The sequence below is a fragment of the Channa argus genome, chromosome 21 (assembly GCF_033026475.1).
Source record: "Channa argus isolate prfri chromosome 21, Channa argus male v1.0, whole genome shotgun sequence".
Classification (NCBI taxonomy): Eukaryota; Metazoa; Chordata; class Actinopteri; order Anabantiformes; family Channidae; genus Channa; species Channa argus.
The window spans coordinates 122101-136424 of NC_090217.1; the positions used below are offsets into that span (position 1 = coordinate 122101).

The window sequence follows — 14324 nt, forward strand, 5'->3', positions numbered from 1 at the left end:
CCTCTAAAGAACTGAATGGGGAGATGTCAGCTACTTTAATGTTTCTCCTCAGTGTGATTCTGGATGCGGTAGGGTTAATTATTTTCACAGGAAGCCAGCCAGAATGTTTCCACAACAACCGTACTAGCGACAGTTCAGTCCCTGGTGGGAGCCGACCCCATACCACATGTTCACTCAAGGGCTGCAACGTCACCGCTTTCTTCAACCCCAAATTTACCACCTTGTCAAAAATCTCATTCCCTCTCCACCTTTCGAGATTGGCCGAAAACTGCATGAACTCACTGGCTTCTGCATTGATACAGGTTTGCCCAATATCTGCCAATAGGTGTTATTAGACTTGAACTTCCTGATGATTGAATTAAGCAAGTTAGTGCCCACAACCAACTCCTCCACCTTGACCTTGTCCACCGAAAACACTGTATTGAAAAACAAACTGTAACTCTTATTGGTTCTCACTGTGTTCTGAAAGATCACCATTTTATCTGGTGGAGCAGAGTCACAAGCCAATGAGAACACCATTTTAATATCATCTTCAATATCATCTTCAATGGATGAAGAACCACATAGCTCCACATTTCCCTCCACCAAATAGGAGCCGTCTAGTTTCCCCGATTTTGAGCATCTCGAATACTTGGCTGTGACTGTGTGGAATGTGACAGACTGCAGTATGCACTAATGTAACCAGGTAAGTAGCATTTAAAACACATTTTATCCATTCTCCAATGTGCGTTAGTGCTGCCGCCGATATGGTTGCATATCTAGCAGACCATACCCAAAGAAAAAAAAATTAAGCCAATTCACTGTCTGGGAAGATTTGAAAAAACATAACTACCTGTTGCACCGAATCAGTGGCAGGCTGGCCTGCTGGCCAGGCACTGTTCAGCCATCTCAGCAGCTTTGTTAAGTCTGATCAAATAGTCAAAGGGACTTTCTCCAGCAAAGCGCTGCACTGTGTAGAAATCAGCTAGAGGTAAATCTGACTACACAGTGGCACCAAGATGCTACCTGAGCACAGCAAAAACCACATTCACATTGGTGACATCGCGGTTGCTGTAACTGCTGTTAGAAGCAGGTATAATGTTTAAGTTTATATAATTGTTTTAGGTAGGATTACATATAATTTGTACGGAAAAAGAGGAATTTATATGATTAAGAATATATTTGTTTTCGTTCTTAAGTCATTTGTATAGTGTTTCCCAAGCGGAACCAATGTTCGCCAGTCCAGGTAAAGACAGGTTATTATTGAGTGCGACATCATTATGCTACACGTGTGATGCCGAGTTGTCGGGTTCAGCTGAAGATAATGTTTTAAGTTACGTTGCTGTAAAATGTTTCCAAGGTCTAAGACAGAGCAAGACTTGTTAAGCTGAAGTTATATTCTCCCCGTATGTTAATGCGGCCAATGAGGTACGTGAATCTTGTGATTGTTTATATTGTACCGACTGTTTCCAAGTTGGTTTAATTAGCGATACGACATGTAAAGGAACGTAACAACTGTTATTTACCTATATTTTATTTAAGAATAATCCTTATAAAGTGATATTGTATATTTTGAAATAAGTTTATTAAGCTATTTGTGTTGTATTTTATTTTCTGTTTATGTCAAAGAAAAGATTGTAATTTATATTTGTGTTTTATTTATATTTGAACTTTATTTAGTTCTCACGGCATAATGAACATCTTTGGAAATAAATGCCAGTGAAAAGAGATCGCCTTGTGTCCGTGATTAACTGGATGGGAGTAACAGTGAGAACTCTCGACATGAGGTGAAGAGACGATAAACGCCTGCTGCAGAAGAAGCTGCAAGCAAGATTCAACGCACACTAGCATCAAGCAGATAAGACAGTACATACACCAATAACCTAAAAAGGGTGGAACAGAAGAGAGTCAAGCCAATAAGAAGAAACATTTAAAACAAGTTAAGTGTTATTAAGTGGTTAAAGGACTCAATAAGTACTGTAAAGAAAGTGTTATGTGCATGTTCTAAGTTTAAAATGCTGATGAGCACATTTAATCTCAATCATCAAGAAAGTTGCAACGTGAAAGAGTAAATAGCATATATTATAGACTGTTTACTGTTCTTAAGTGTTTAAATGAGTGGTTCAGTTTGCAAGTTGAAACTAATTCATATGTATCATAGTATGTTGTTTGGTACTGAGTAGATTATATTAAGTTTGCTCCATGATTATAACTTTGCAGAGATCAAATCCGCTCTAAGCCCAAGTGAACCTCCAGCACACAACTTTGCAATGCCAAAACACATCACTCATACTCAACCTGTTACAATCCCTCAACCTGCCATAAAGAGAGAGTCTACTGCCGATGTTCCTAAAGAAGAAAACACAGCAGCATTAGCCGAAGCAATAGTGGAATCTATTAATGTAAGTCGCCTACCATTACCTGAACCTTCTGTTTTCAGTGGAGATCCATTAAGATACACAGACTGGAAGATGTCCTTTCTATTGTTGATAGACAAGAAAAACATTCCTGTAAATGAGAAAGTCTATTACCTTCGCAAGTATGTAGGGGGTCCTGCAAGGAAAGCTATTGAAAGTTATTTTCTGTTAGGTACAGACCAAGCTTATCATGCTGCATGGAATATCCTAGAAGAAAGGTATGGAAGCTCCTTTGTGATCGCAAAGGCCTTTAGGGATAAACTTGCTTTATGGCCAAAGATAGGACACAAGGATTGTTTTGAATTAAGAGAGTTCGTGGATTATCTTCGTGGCTGTTGTACGGCAATGTCACAAATCAAAGGTCTTGAAATCCTTAATGACTGTGGTGAAAACCAAAGAATTCTAAACAAGCTTCCAGATTGGTTAGTGGCCAGATGGAATAGAAAGGCTGTAGAAATTGAAGAAATCAGCCAAACATTCCCAAGTTTCAAACAGTTCGTTGACTTTCTCACATTAGAAGCTAAAATAGCTTGTAATCCAGTGACGTCACTTCACGCCCTGAAGTCCAGTGATGGTGAGAAGCCACGGATGGCAAAACCTCGAACTGTGGGTTCACGTGTACTGGTAAACAGCACAGAGGAAACTCTGGAAGCGAAAGGGTGTGTATTTTGTGAGAAGCCATCACATAGTATTCATTGTTGGAAATTCAAGGATAAGCCAATTACAGAACGAGTCAAGTTTGTAAAAATGAAAAGAATGTGTTTTGGATGTTTGAAACCGGGACACCATTCAAAGGTCTGTGAGAGAAGAAGCATCTGTGATACTTGTAAAAGGAAGCACCCAACATGTCTACATGAAGACAGAACCACAACGGATGGAAAGAAAGAACAGCAAATGGTGAAACTAACAGACAACAGGAAAAACGTGAAGGAAAGGGAAAGATCAGGAGAAGTAATGCAATCTCTACAGAATGACGAAATGTCAAATGAAGCAATATCTAATAGATTGTTCCAAGATGAGAGCAATACTCACACATCCACAGTTGTTCCAGTGTGGCTGTCTACCACGAGTGACCCTGAGAATGAACTTCTTGTTTATGCCTTGCTGGACAACCAAAGTGACACCACATTCATCTTAAAAGAAAGGGCAGAAACACTCAACACACAAAGAGAGCCTGTACAATTAAAAATCTCCACTTTGTCATCTAGAAATACAGTGATTCCAAGTCAACGATTGAATGGATTACAAGTTAGAGGGTTTTATTCATCAAAGAAAATTCCTCTTCCAACAACTTATTCAAGAGAGTTTATTCCTGTTAATGTAAGTCACATTCCAACACAAAAGACAGCAAGAGCTTGGCCTCACTTGGAGCATCTTGCAGAAGAGATTGCACCCTTAATAGACTGTGATGTTGGCTTGCTTATAGGATATGACTGTTCACAAGCACTTCTACCCAGAGAAGTTGTGGCAGGTAAGGACAACGAACCATTTGCTCAAAGAACAGACCTTGGTTGGAGCATAATTGGTCATGTCAACCCTTGTATTGATTATGGCAATACAATTGGAGGCAGCCACACGATGGTTGTGAAACAAGTGATACCTCAGTTGCAATCACCTAATAATCTTACAAATGAAGTGAGATATATGTTTCGCACACAAGTCAAAGAAGTAGTCACTCCACCACAAGTGATAAGGGCACTTGAATCCGACTTCGTTGAAAGAGCTGAAGAGGAAATTCACCTTTCACAAGAAGATCTGCATTTCCTATCAATAATGAAGAAAGGGACAAAAATTAATGCAGATAGTCGCTGTGAAATGCCGTTGCCATTCAAAGGTAATAGGCCAAGTATGCCAGATAATCAGAAGTGTGCCCATCATCGTCTCAGATGTTTGCGGAAAAGATTTGAAAGGGACAAACAATATCATAAGGACTACTCAACCTTCATGAATGGAATAATAACTCGCAAAGAAGCAGAGAAGGTTCCAGAAGATGAAGTCAATAATACTCCTGCGTGGTACATCCCTCACCATGGGGTATATCACCCACAGAAACCGGGAAAGATACGGGTGGTATTTGACTGCTCAGCGAAGTTTGAAGGAGTGTCATTGAACGACCATCTGCTGACTGGGCCAGAACTGACAAATACCTTAGTGGGTGTGCTTTGTCGGTTCCGTGTGGGTCCTGTAGCAATAATGTGTGATATTGAATGCATGTTCCACCAATTTCATGTAAGACCAGAGGTTCAAGATTACTTGAGATTTCTTTGGTGGGATAATGGAGACTTTCAATCTCAACCATCAGTCTATCGTATGAGAGTGCACCTGTTTGGGGCAGCCTCTTCGCCTGGGTGTGCAAATTATGGGTTGAGGTACATCGCTGCTCAAGGACAGGGTAGTTTCAGTGAAGCATCCATCCGCTTCATTAAGAGGAACTTCTATGTCGACGATGGTCTAATAAGTGTTTCAACACATGAGGAAGCTATTCAGTTCGTGAACGAAGCAAGGAAGCTCTGTAACACTGGAAAGTTACGAATTCACAAGTTCATCTCTAACCACCTTGAGGTGCTTGCAGCAATTCCCAAGGAAGATTGTGCAGAAACAGTACGGAACCAAGATTTGATGTTGGGAGAGTCACAGATTGAAAGAGCTCTAGGGGTCAGCTGGTGTGTTGCCTCAGATCAGTTCCAATTCAGGGTAATCGTGAGTGAACGCCCACTCTCTAGGAGGGGAGTCTTATCGACCGTGGCCTCTATTTTTGACCCACTTGGCTTTGTAGCACCTTTCATTCTAGTTGGAAAGCAAATACTTCAACAAATGTGTCAAGACAAGATTGGATGGGATGAACCACTTTCTGAGGATCTTCAGCCACGATGGGAATCCTGGCTTTTTGATCTGCAGAACCTATCTGATGTCAAAATAAGTCGATGTTACATTCCAGAAAGTTTTAAGGAAGTTCAGAGGTATGAATTACATCATTTCTCAGACGCAAGCAGTACAGGATATGGTGAATGCACTTATTTGAGAGCAATTAGCACTTCAGGACAAATCCACTGTTGTTTAGTTATGGGCAAGGCTAGGGTTTCACCCTTGAAGATTACCACAATACCCAGACTTGAGCTGTCTGCACCAGTTGTGGCAGTCCGTACAAGTGATCTGCTTAGAAAGGAGCTGGAGATAGAGGCCCAAGAGTTCTTTTGGACAGACTCAAAGGTTGTCCTGGGATATGTCAACAATGATGCTAAACGATTTCATGTGTTTGTGGCAAATCGCATTCAGCGTATCAAACAGAGCACAGATCCAAGTCAATGGAGATATGTAACCTCTGAAGACAATCCGGCGGATCATGCATCAAGAGGTCTTACAGCGAAAGAACTCACTACATCCAACTGGTTTACGGGTCCAGCCTTTCTTTGGCTGGATGAACTTCCCAGCAGAGATGTCAAGGTGGGAGATATTTCAGTTGAAGACCCAGAAGCTCGTAAAACTTATGTACACAAGACCTTGACCATTGAAGACTCACTGAATAATCGGTTTCTAAAGTTCTCCAACTGGACCAAACTAGTCAAGACTATTGCTAGACTCATAAGACGTGTCAAACAGATTAAGGGCTTGACATCAAAAACCAATGAAGCCACAAGTTTACAAGAGAGAAAGGATGCAGAACTTTCCATCATAGGCATTGTCCAAGGTGCATTTTTCTCTGAGGAATTAAGAAACTTGCAGAGTAAGGGTGAGATGAAATCAAAGGATAAGAGTAGCAAGCTTTACAGACTGAATCCTTTCTTGGATGATAACGGCATTCTCAGAGTGGGAGTTCGTCTTGAGTATGCTGATTTACACCCACACATCAAGCATCCAGTGATTTTACCAAAGACTAGTCACATATCAAGGTTGCTGATTGAGCATTATCATCAGCGAGTGCAACACCAAGGTCGTGGTATAACACTTAACGAACTAAGATCAAGTGGTATTTGGATCCTTGGTGGCAGTCATGCTGTGTCATCTTGCATTCACAAGTGTGTTAAGTGTAGAAGGTTTAGAAGACCTACAGAAACACAAAAAATGGCAGACTTGCCACTTGAACGGATGGAGACAACGCCTCCCTTTACTTATTGTGGTATGGACTGTTTTGGGCCATTTTATGTCAAGGAGGGAAGAAAGGAGTTGAAGCGATATGGTCTATTATTTACTTGTTTGTGTTCTCGTGCAGTACACATAGAGCTGCTTGAAGATATGACGGCTGATGTCTTTATTAATGCTCTTCGTGCTTTCATTGCACTACGAGGAAACGTTCGACAACTTCGATCTGATCAGGGTACTAACTTTGTTGGTGCAAGGCGTCAGTTCTTGGAAGCTGTGAAGGAGATGGACCAAGAATACCTAAAACAACTAGGCAGTGAATTTGTCATGAACACTCCAGCTGCAAGTCATATGGGTGGAGCTTGGGAAAGGCAAATTAGGACAATAAGGAATGTGCTAATGTTCATACTAGATCAGTCGTCCCGCAAACTGGATAGTTCGTCATTGCGAACTTATCTATATGAGGTTATGGCGATCATAAACAGCAGACCTTTAACGGCACACTTACTCAACGATCCAGCAGGACCACAACCTCTTACACCTAATCTCCTTCTGACAATGAAATCTTCTATTGTTTTGCCACCACCCGGAGAATTTGTAAGAGAAGATCTTTACCTTCGCAAAAGATGGCGTAAGGTACAATACTTGGCCAATGAATTTTGGTCTAGATGGAAGAAAGAATATCTGTTAAACCAGCAACAGAGACAAAAATGGAACAAAATCCATAGAAATGCAAAGATCAATGACATAGTGATTGTGCAAGACGACAATGCATCTCGAAATGAGTGGAAGTTGGCTAAGGTCACAGCAGTATATCCTAGTAAAGATGGATGTGTGAGAAAGCTACAGTTGCTGTTAAGTGACAAGGAACTAGATGAGCAAGGAAAACGACTTACCAAGCCAGTTTATTTGGAGAGGCCTATTCATAAGACTGTGATTTTGATGGAAGCTGAGTAATATAGCTTTATTGGGTTATGTTATTTTTAGTTGTGTTATGGAATTTTATATTTGCACATTAGTACAGAAATCACCAGTGATTGGTGGGAGTGTAACTGCTGTTAGAAGCAGGTATAATGTTTAAGTTTATATAATTGTTTTAGGTAGGATTACATATAATTTGTACGGAAAAAGAGGAATTTATATGATTAAGAATATATTTGTTTTCGTTCTTAAGTCATTTGTATAGTGTTTCCCAAGCGGAACCAATGTTCGCCAGTCCAGGTAAAGACAGGTTATTATTGAGTGCGACATCATTATGCTACACGTGTGATGCCGAGTTGTCGGGTTCAGCTGAAGATAATGTTTTAAGTTACGTTGCTGTAAAATGTTTCCAAGGTCTAAGACAGAGCAAGACTTGTTAAGCTGAAGTTATATTCTCCCCGTATGTTAATGCGGCCAATGAGGTACGTGAATCTTGTGATTGTTTATATTGTACCGACTGTTTCCAAGTTGGTTTAATTAGCGATACGACATGTAAAGGAACGTAACAACTGTTATTTACCTATATTTTATTTAAGAATAATCCTTATAAAGTGATATTGTATATTTTGAAATAAGTTTATTAAGCTATTTGTGTTGTATTTTATTTTCTGTTTATGTCAAAGAAAAGATTGTAATTTATATTTGTGTTTTATTTATATTTGAACTTTATTTAGTTCTCACGGCATAATGAACATCTTTGGAAATAAATGCCAGTGAAAAGAGATCGCCTTGTGTCCGTGATTAACTGGATGGGAGTAACAGTTGCTGCACAAGCAAACTTTGATGATGTCCCTTGCTTTACCCATAAGTCTGTTAATGACTTACTCTATACCCCTCACCCGACTGAAAGCTTGCCTAGAAAGGTAGCTAAACTTTAGCTCCTCCCACCCGGAAATGGAGTGCTCTGAGTTATCGCCCCTGAAATAGACTGGAACATTGACTTCTGAACGCAAGACTAGGTTCACTTTAAAAGCAACAATGACAGTAGTGCCACATTGTTCAGAATGGGAAACATGTTCAGCGTGATCAGGGATTACAGTGGATGGTTGTTCAGGGCCAACATTTTGGGTATCACTGATGGATTGTTCAATTTCTGCTCCAATTTCAGCTCCAATCAACCTGGCCAATTCTGTTATCTGGCTGGGAGATGGTTTTTTTCTCTATTTTATATATATATTGCATCACTGAACGAACAGGAACATTAGAGGAGAGAACGGTAGAGGACTAACAACACCACCCTTTACATTTAACCCTCCCTTCTCCTCAGGACAATGCACAGAGTCTGATAAAGACTCCTCCCATCATGTGGATCCCACACTCAATGGCTAACACACCTGTTCACAAATAATACCCAATCAGTCAGCTAGCCAATCGCTGCAGCAGTGCCAGTGGCCAGCTCCAGCTGAGCTGTTGTAGGGTCACGGCACCAGTTTGTGTAGTGGGTCTCATTGTGCATTGTGTTTAATAAATTGGACCACATCTCCCGAAGTCTTTAATTCATTTATTTTATCTGTAATTTCGTAGAAATTAAGCAAATATAGGGTTTCTCTTGCTTACACGCTCGACCCCTTCGCAGAGGTGTCCACATGAAAAGAGCATTAGTACATTATCAAAAATAGATAAATAAATAAATGAATCACAATAATTCTCAAAATTAAATATATCAAAAACCATTACCCTTCAGAAAGGTCATCATGTGTAAACCCATAGCATAAAAGCATATTTAACATTTTACAACTATTAAAAGTTACTTTACGTTCAATATTTAACAAAATACAAAATTAGAAATAAAAAATAAAATTAGACAGAGCTGAGGAAAGGGAGGTGTTCGCAGAAAAAGAGGAAGTACTGATTGCAAACACGTGCTTAGTAAGACGACTTCAAAATAACTTATGGTACTTCCTGTTAGGACTTATATCCTTATGTAAAAGTCTATACTCTGAAATTGCATCCCACCGGAAATTACAATGTGACCGTCAAAATAAAATTCAATTCAATTCAACTTTATTTATATAGCGCCAATTCACAACAAAGTAATTTCAAGGCACTTTAGGCACTTTTAATAAAGTCAAGACTATAAAGATGTATAAAGAGAACCCAACAATTCAACAACCAGGCTCACGGTGGGCAGCCATCTGCCTTGACCGGTCGGGGTGAGTGGAAAGTGAAGAGAAAAAGACAACAGCAACAAAAGCAACAACAAAACAGTGGGCAGGTTGGTAGGACCAGTAGCTGCACGCTGGAAGACACACAGTTTGAAAGCCGGGTACACCTGCAGAAAGGGACAGAGAGAGGACAGACAACTACGGGAGAAAACACACAGTTAATGCCAACAGTGGTCACAATTGTGGGGTGAGAGGAGAGGAGAGAGGGTCAAGAGGAGGAAAGGAGCTCAGTGCATCGGCGGGTGGGTCCCCCAGGAGTCTAAGCCTATAGCAGCATGACTATAACTAACTATATGCTTTATTAAAGAGGAAGGTTTTAAGCCTAGACTTAAAAGTAGAGAGGGTGTCTGCTTCCCTAATCTGAACTGGGAGCTGGTTCTACATGAGAGTAGCTTGATAGCTAAAGGCTCTGCCTCCCATTCTACCTTTTGCAATTCTGGGACGCACGAGTAGGCCTACATTCTGAGAACGAAGTGGTCTACTGGGATGATATGGCGCTATGAGATCTTCTATATATGATGGAGCCTGACCACACAGGATGCTCCTAATTTTGGCAACGTTCTGGTTAAATGGTCTGCCCTTACACCTTAGCACTTTTCTACCGATTGGCACTCACAGCCCTTTAAACTGTATCTTATTCACCCATTCGCACTCACAAACTGATAGGGAAGCTGCTATGTAGCTGGCCAATGCTCACCAGGAGCAACTAAGTTGGGGTTCAGTGTCTTGCTCAATGACACTTCGACATGTAACTGGAGGAGCCGGGGTTCGAGCCAACGACTACGAGATTGGTGGACAACCTTCGTGCGCCACAATCGCCCTAGTTGATTTGTGATGGTCAGTGATTTTAGGGAAATTATCTGTTATTATGACTTTATCTCTACTAAGAACTAAATCAGATAGAAAATCAAAAAAATCAATCAAAAACTCCTAATAAGGGACTGGAGGACCATTTTTGGTGGCTAAGAGTAAGGCTCTCAAATGAGTTATAACTACATTTAGGTCTAGGATTTATTGATAAGCTAGAGTGGAAGATTGCTGCTACTCCTCCACCTCAGCCTGTGCTTCTAGGAACATGATAATTAATATGACTTGGGGGGTTGACTCATTTAAACTGACACATTCTTCCTGCTGCAACCAAGTTTAAGTAAGACAAAATAAATCGAATCGATGTTCGCTTATTAAGTAATTTACTAACAGAGATTTAGAAGAGCGATCTGATATTTAATAATCCACATTTAATAGTTTTGGGGTTTTTTCTGTAAGAGGAGTCGTCTTAACTTATTAGGTTATCATGATTAACTCCTCTTATTTTCATTTTTAGTTTATTTAATTTAGTTGGTCGTGGAACAGACAGTCTCTATAGGTATTTGGGAGTTGTGGGGGGGTTGACGGTTGTAAGGACACTGCAGAGAGGCATGTAGGACTGGATCTCTGCATCCTAGGCTCAACTCTGGATTGTCATACAGTTGGTTGTCTAATAATACCAGCCATATTTCTGGATAAGAAAGCTGCACCATCTAAAGTAGGATGGATGCCATCTCTCCTAATCAGCCTAGGTTTTCCTCAAAAATGTTTCCAATTTTCTATTTAGCCCACATCGTTTGTTGGGCACCACCTAGACAGCAAGCGGTTGAATGACGACATGTGGCTGTACATGTCGTCACTGGTCAGATTTGGCAGGTCGTCGCCCGCTCTGGCCCCAGGAAGGCATTTGACCATGGCCGCTGGAGTCTCTAACTTCACGTTTCTGACTATGTAGCTGCCAATTAACAGCGTTGTTTTCTCAGTGGGTGTGTCGCTGAGTGGGGAAAATTGATTAGAAACATGAACTGACTGGTGGCTGTGGAGTCGTGCTTCCAATTGTGTGAGCCTAACCTCCAAAGCTGCAAAAATCTTACACTTGTTACATATACCATTATCACTAAAGAAGGCAGAGGAAAAACTAAACACGAGGCACACCGAATAAGTGAGAGAAGGAGAAACAGAGCGAGACAGAGAAGCCATTGCTAGCGGATAACTGCTAAGCTAGCGAAGCTAATATAGATGAAATGTGGAATTTGTAAACATTAGCTGGTTATATTTTACAAGAGCAGGTGCTTGTGTAATACAAGCGTATGTTATGACTCAAGTATTAATTCTTGTGTGAAGAAATCACTTATTTAAGTAAAAGTGGAGCTGCAATTACTCAGTAAACACTCCTTTGGTAGAAACCCAAGAGTGTGCAGAAACAGGAAGTGACACAGTACAAAAAATAAAAGTCTACTTGTATGAAATTTTGCAATAATACGATGTATCCTGCACATAACATTAGCAACAACATTACTCGACTACAGTGATGGACACAAGATTTTGGTTTTGTAGTATTTCTTCTACATTCAGTCACATTTTACAACTTTGGCACTGTTTATTATGCTCACCCATTATCACTACAGCTACATTACAACCAAAATGCAAAAACAACTGCCTTTAAAAGATTTATTAGAAACATTATTTCCTTTGCAGCTACAAAAACCTGACTGACTCTAAATTGAATATGTCAGTATGAGTGGTTGCGTGTGTCTCCTTTCTATGATAGACTGACATCTCACCTTTTGTCAGCCTAGATCACCTTCAGCCCCCCTGAACCTCTACAGAACAAGCAGCATAGCAAACTGAATGGTGTGATAGATTTTTTTAAACCTTTCGGAGTTTTGCGGTTTATGCGTAAGGTTCCATTTTAATGACTCTGGTCCATAGGAATGAGCTGTTAGTGGTGACACAGCATTTACTGACACACACACACACACACACACACACACATACACTCTTTAGCTTTAGCCTTAGTGACTTCACACAGTATGTTTAACCCACACTGCCCGGCAGTATGATGGAAGCATGACATCTCCATAGAGACAAAGTGTCTTGGACTTCTAATTGGCAGTCAAAGGCTCGATGGAAATAAGGGGGCAGGAGCAGAAAGCACATAATATGTGACACAGTGAGGAGGTGTGAACCCCCCAGTGAGTTTGGAGGATAACTTATTGCTGCTGCTAGACCACAAGTAGGCCTGCATTCTGAGAACGAAGTGATCTACTGGGATGATATGGTGCTATGAGATGTTCTATATATGATGGAGCCTAACCACACAGGATGGTCCTAATTTTGGCAACGTTCTGGTTAAATGTCTGCCCTTACACCTTAACACTTTTCTACCGATTGGCACTCACAGCCCTTTAAACTGTATCTTATTCACCTATTCGCACTCACAAACTGATAGGGAAGCTGCTATGTAGCTGGCTCACCAGGAGCAACTAAGTTGGGGTTCACTGTCTTGCTCAATGACACTTCGACATGTAACTGGAGGAGCCGGGGATCGAGCCAACAACTACGCGATTGGTGGACAACCTTTGTGTGCCACAATCGCCCTAGTTGATTTGTGATGGTCAGTGATTTTAGGGAATTGATCTATAAACTTAAAAATAACAGTAATTTAATGTTTTTAGCAAACATAAAGTAGCACTAGTCCACAGAAAGTCAACAATGTCAAGTTTTAAGTAGAATACAAATGATGGGTTTGCCTATTTTTGCTTGAGTAGAAAATTCAGTGTGGTACTTCTACCTTCATATAAGTACATTTGTGTTTGTGTATTTGAACTTTTCTTGAGAACGTTTTCTGAGGACTGTGTGAGAAACACAGAACCACAGCGAGCCATACATCCTGCCTGGGATGATCCCTACAACACAGACAGTAAGGTTCCTGTCTCCATTTTACTCTCTCTGTCTCTCTGATGTTTAATTTATTTATTTCACATGAAGTCATCGACCCAGTTTGTGTGGAGAGCCACTGGGGAGGGTTGCAGTTGGTCACTCTGCCAGCGCTAAGCAATTAGATTTTCTTTGACATGATGCGGGCTCTCTGCTGGCCAAGGGGAATTCTTAGCTAATAAGTGTTGATCGTTCATCAGATCTTTACACCATCCCTCTATTTTCACAGTGGAATATAACATAATATTGTATGGATCAGTGCCATTTATTTTTACACACACACACACACACACACACACACACACACACACACACGAAGTACATTTTTTCTACAGGTATAAAATGTCCAATAATTCAGTCTCAAAAACTACAACCGAAATTAGATGGGTCTTGCGGTTCCCTGTGCTGTCCTGACCTTGGTTGGGACACAGAAGAGAGCATAGTCCCACATGTGGAAAGATTCAGTACTTCCAATAGACACTTCAATGACTTCCTGAAGACATTGGGCTGAAAACTATTTTTGATTTCACATCACTGGGTATTTCCATTCTTTAGAAGGCAACTCACTCTCCTGTGGCACCTCTCCAACCTCATTTTCCTCTGGCCATTTAATCAACAGCTTATCGAGTGAAGAGAACACTGTGGGCCTGTAGGAAGAGTCTGCATCTATTAGATCCTTATTTTGCCTGCTCGAAGACTGACTGCCTGTGAGGAGGGAGAGCAGATGAACGGAGCTCTGTGACCACAGCTGCCTCTCTCACAAGAAATGCCTTTTTACTGCTCCGGCCCACTACACAACACAAGAACTATGTCCAATAAAAGGACTATTATGGTGCAAGCTGAGCATCCTGGCCGGGTTTGATTTCAAAGACTTTGGTGCTGCCTTTGCTCCCAACATTGTCTCACATGTACTTTACAAATATCACTAGTTTGCAATCACTGATTAAGACTGGAG

At 40.7% G+C, this 14324-nt stretch overlaps 1 protein-coding gene and 1 long non-coding RNA gene across 5 annotated transcripts in view; both read left to right on the plus strand.

The window, feature by feature from the left end:
• The window catches only part of tmem178bb (transmembrane protein 178Bb), a 129402-nt gene that overhangs the window by 14503 nt on the left and 100575 nt on the right, over positions 1–14324 (plus strand). The gene's annotated exons all lie outside the window — the stretch shown is intronic.
• Positions 1035–8181, plus strand: LOC137106787 (uncharacterized). The gene is made up of 3 exons (XR_010912009.1): positions 1035–1407; positions 1660–7879; positions 8132–8181. It is a non-coding gene; the product is annotated as an uncharacterized lncRNA (long non-coding RNA).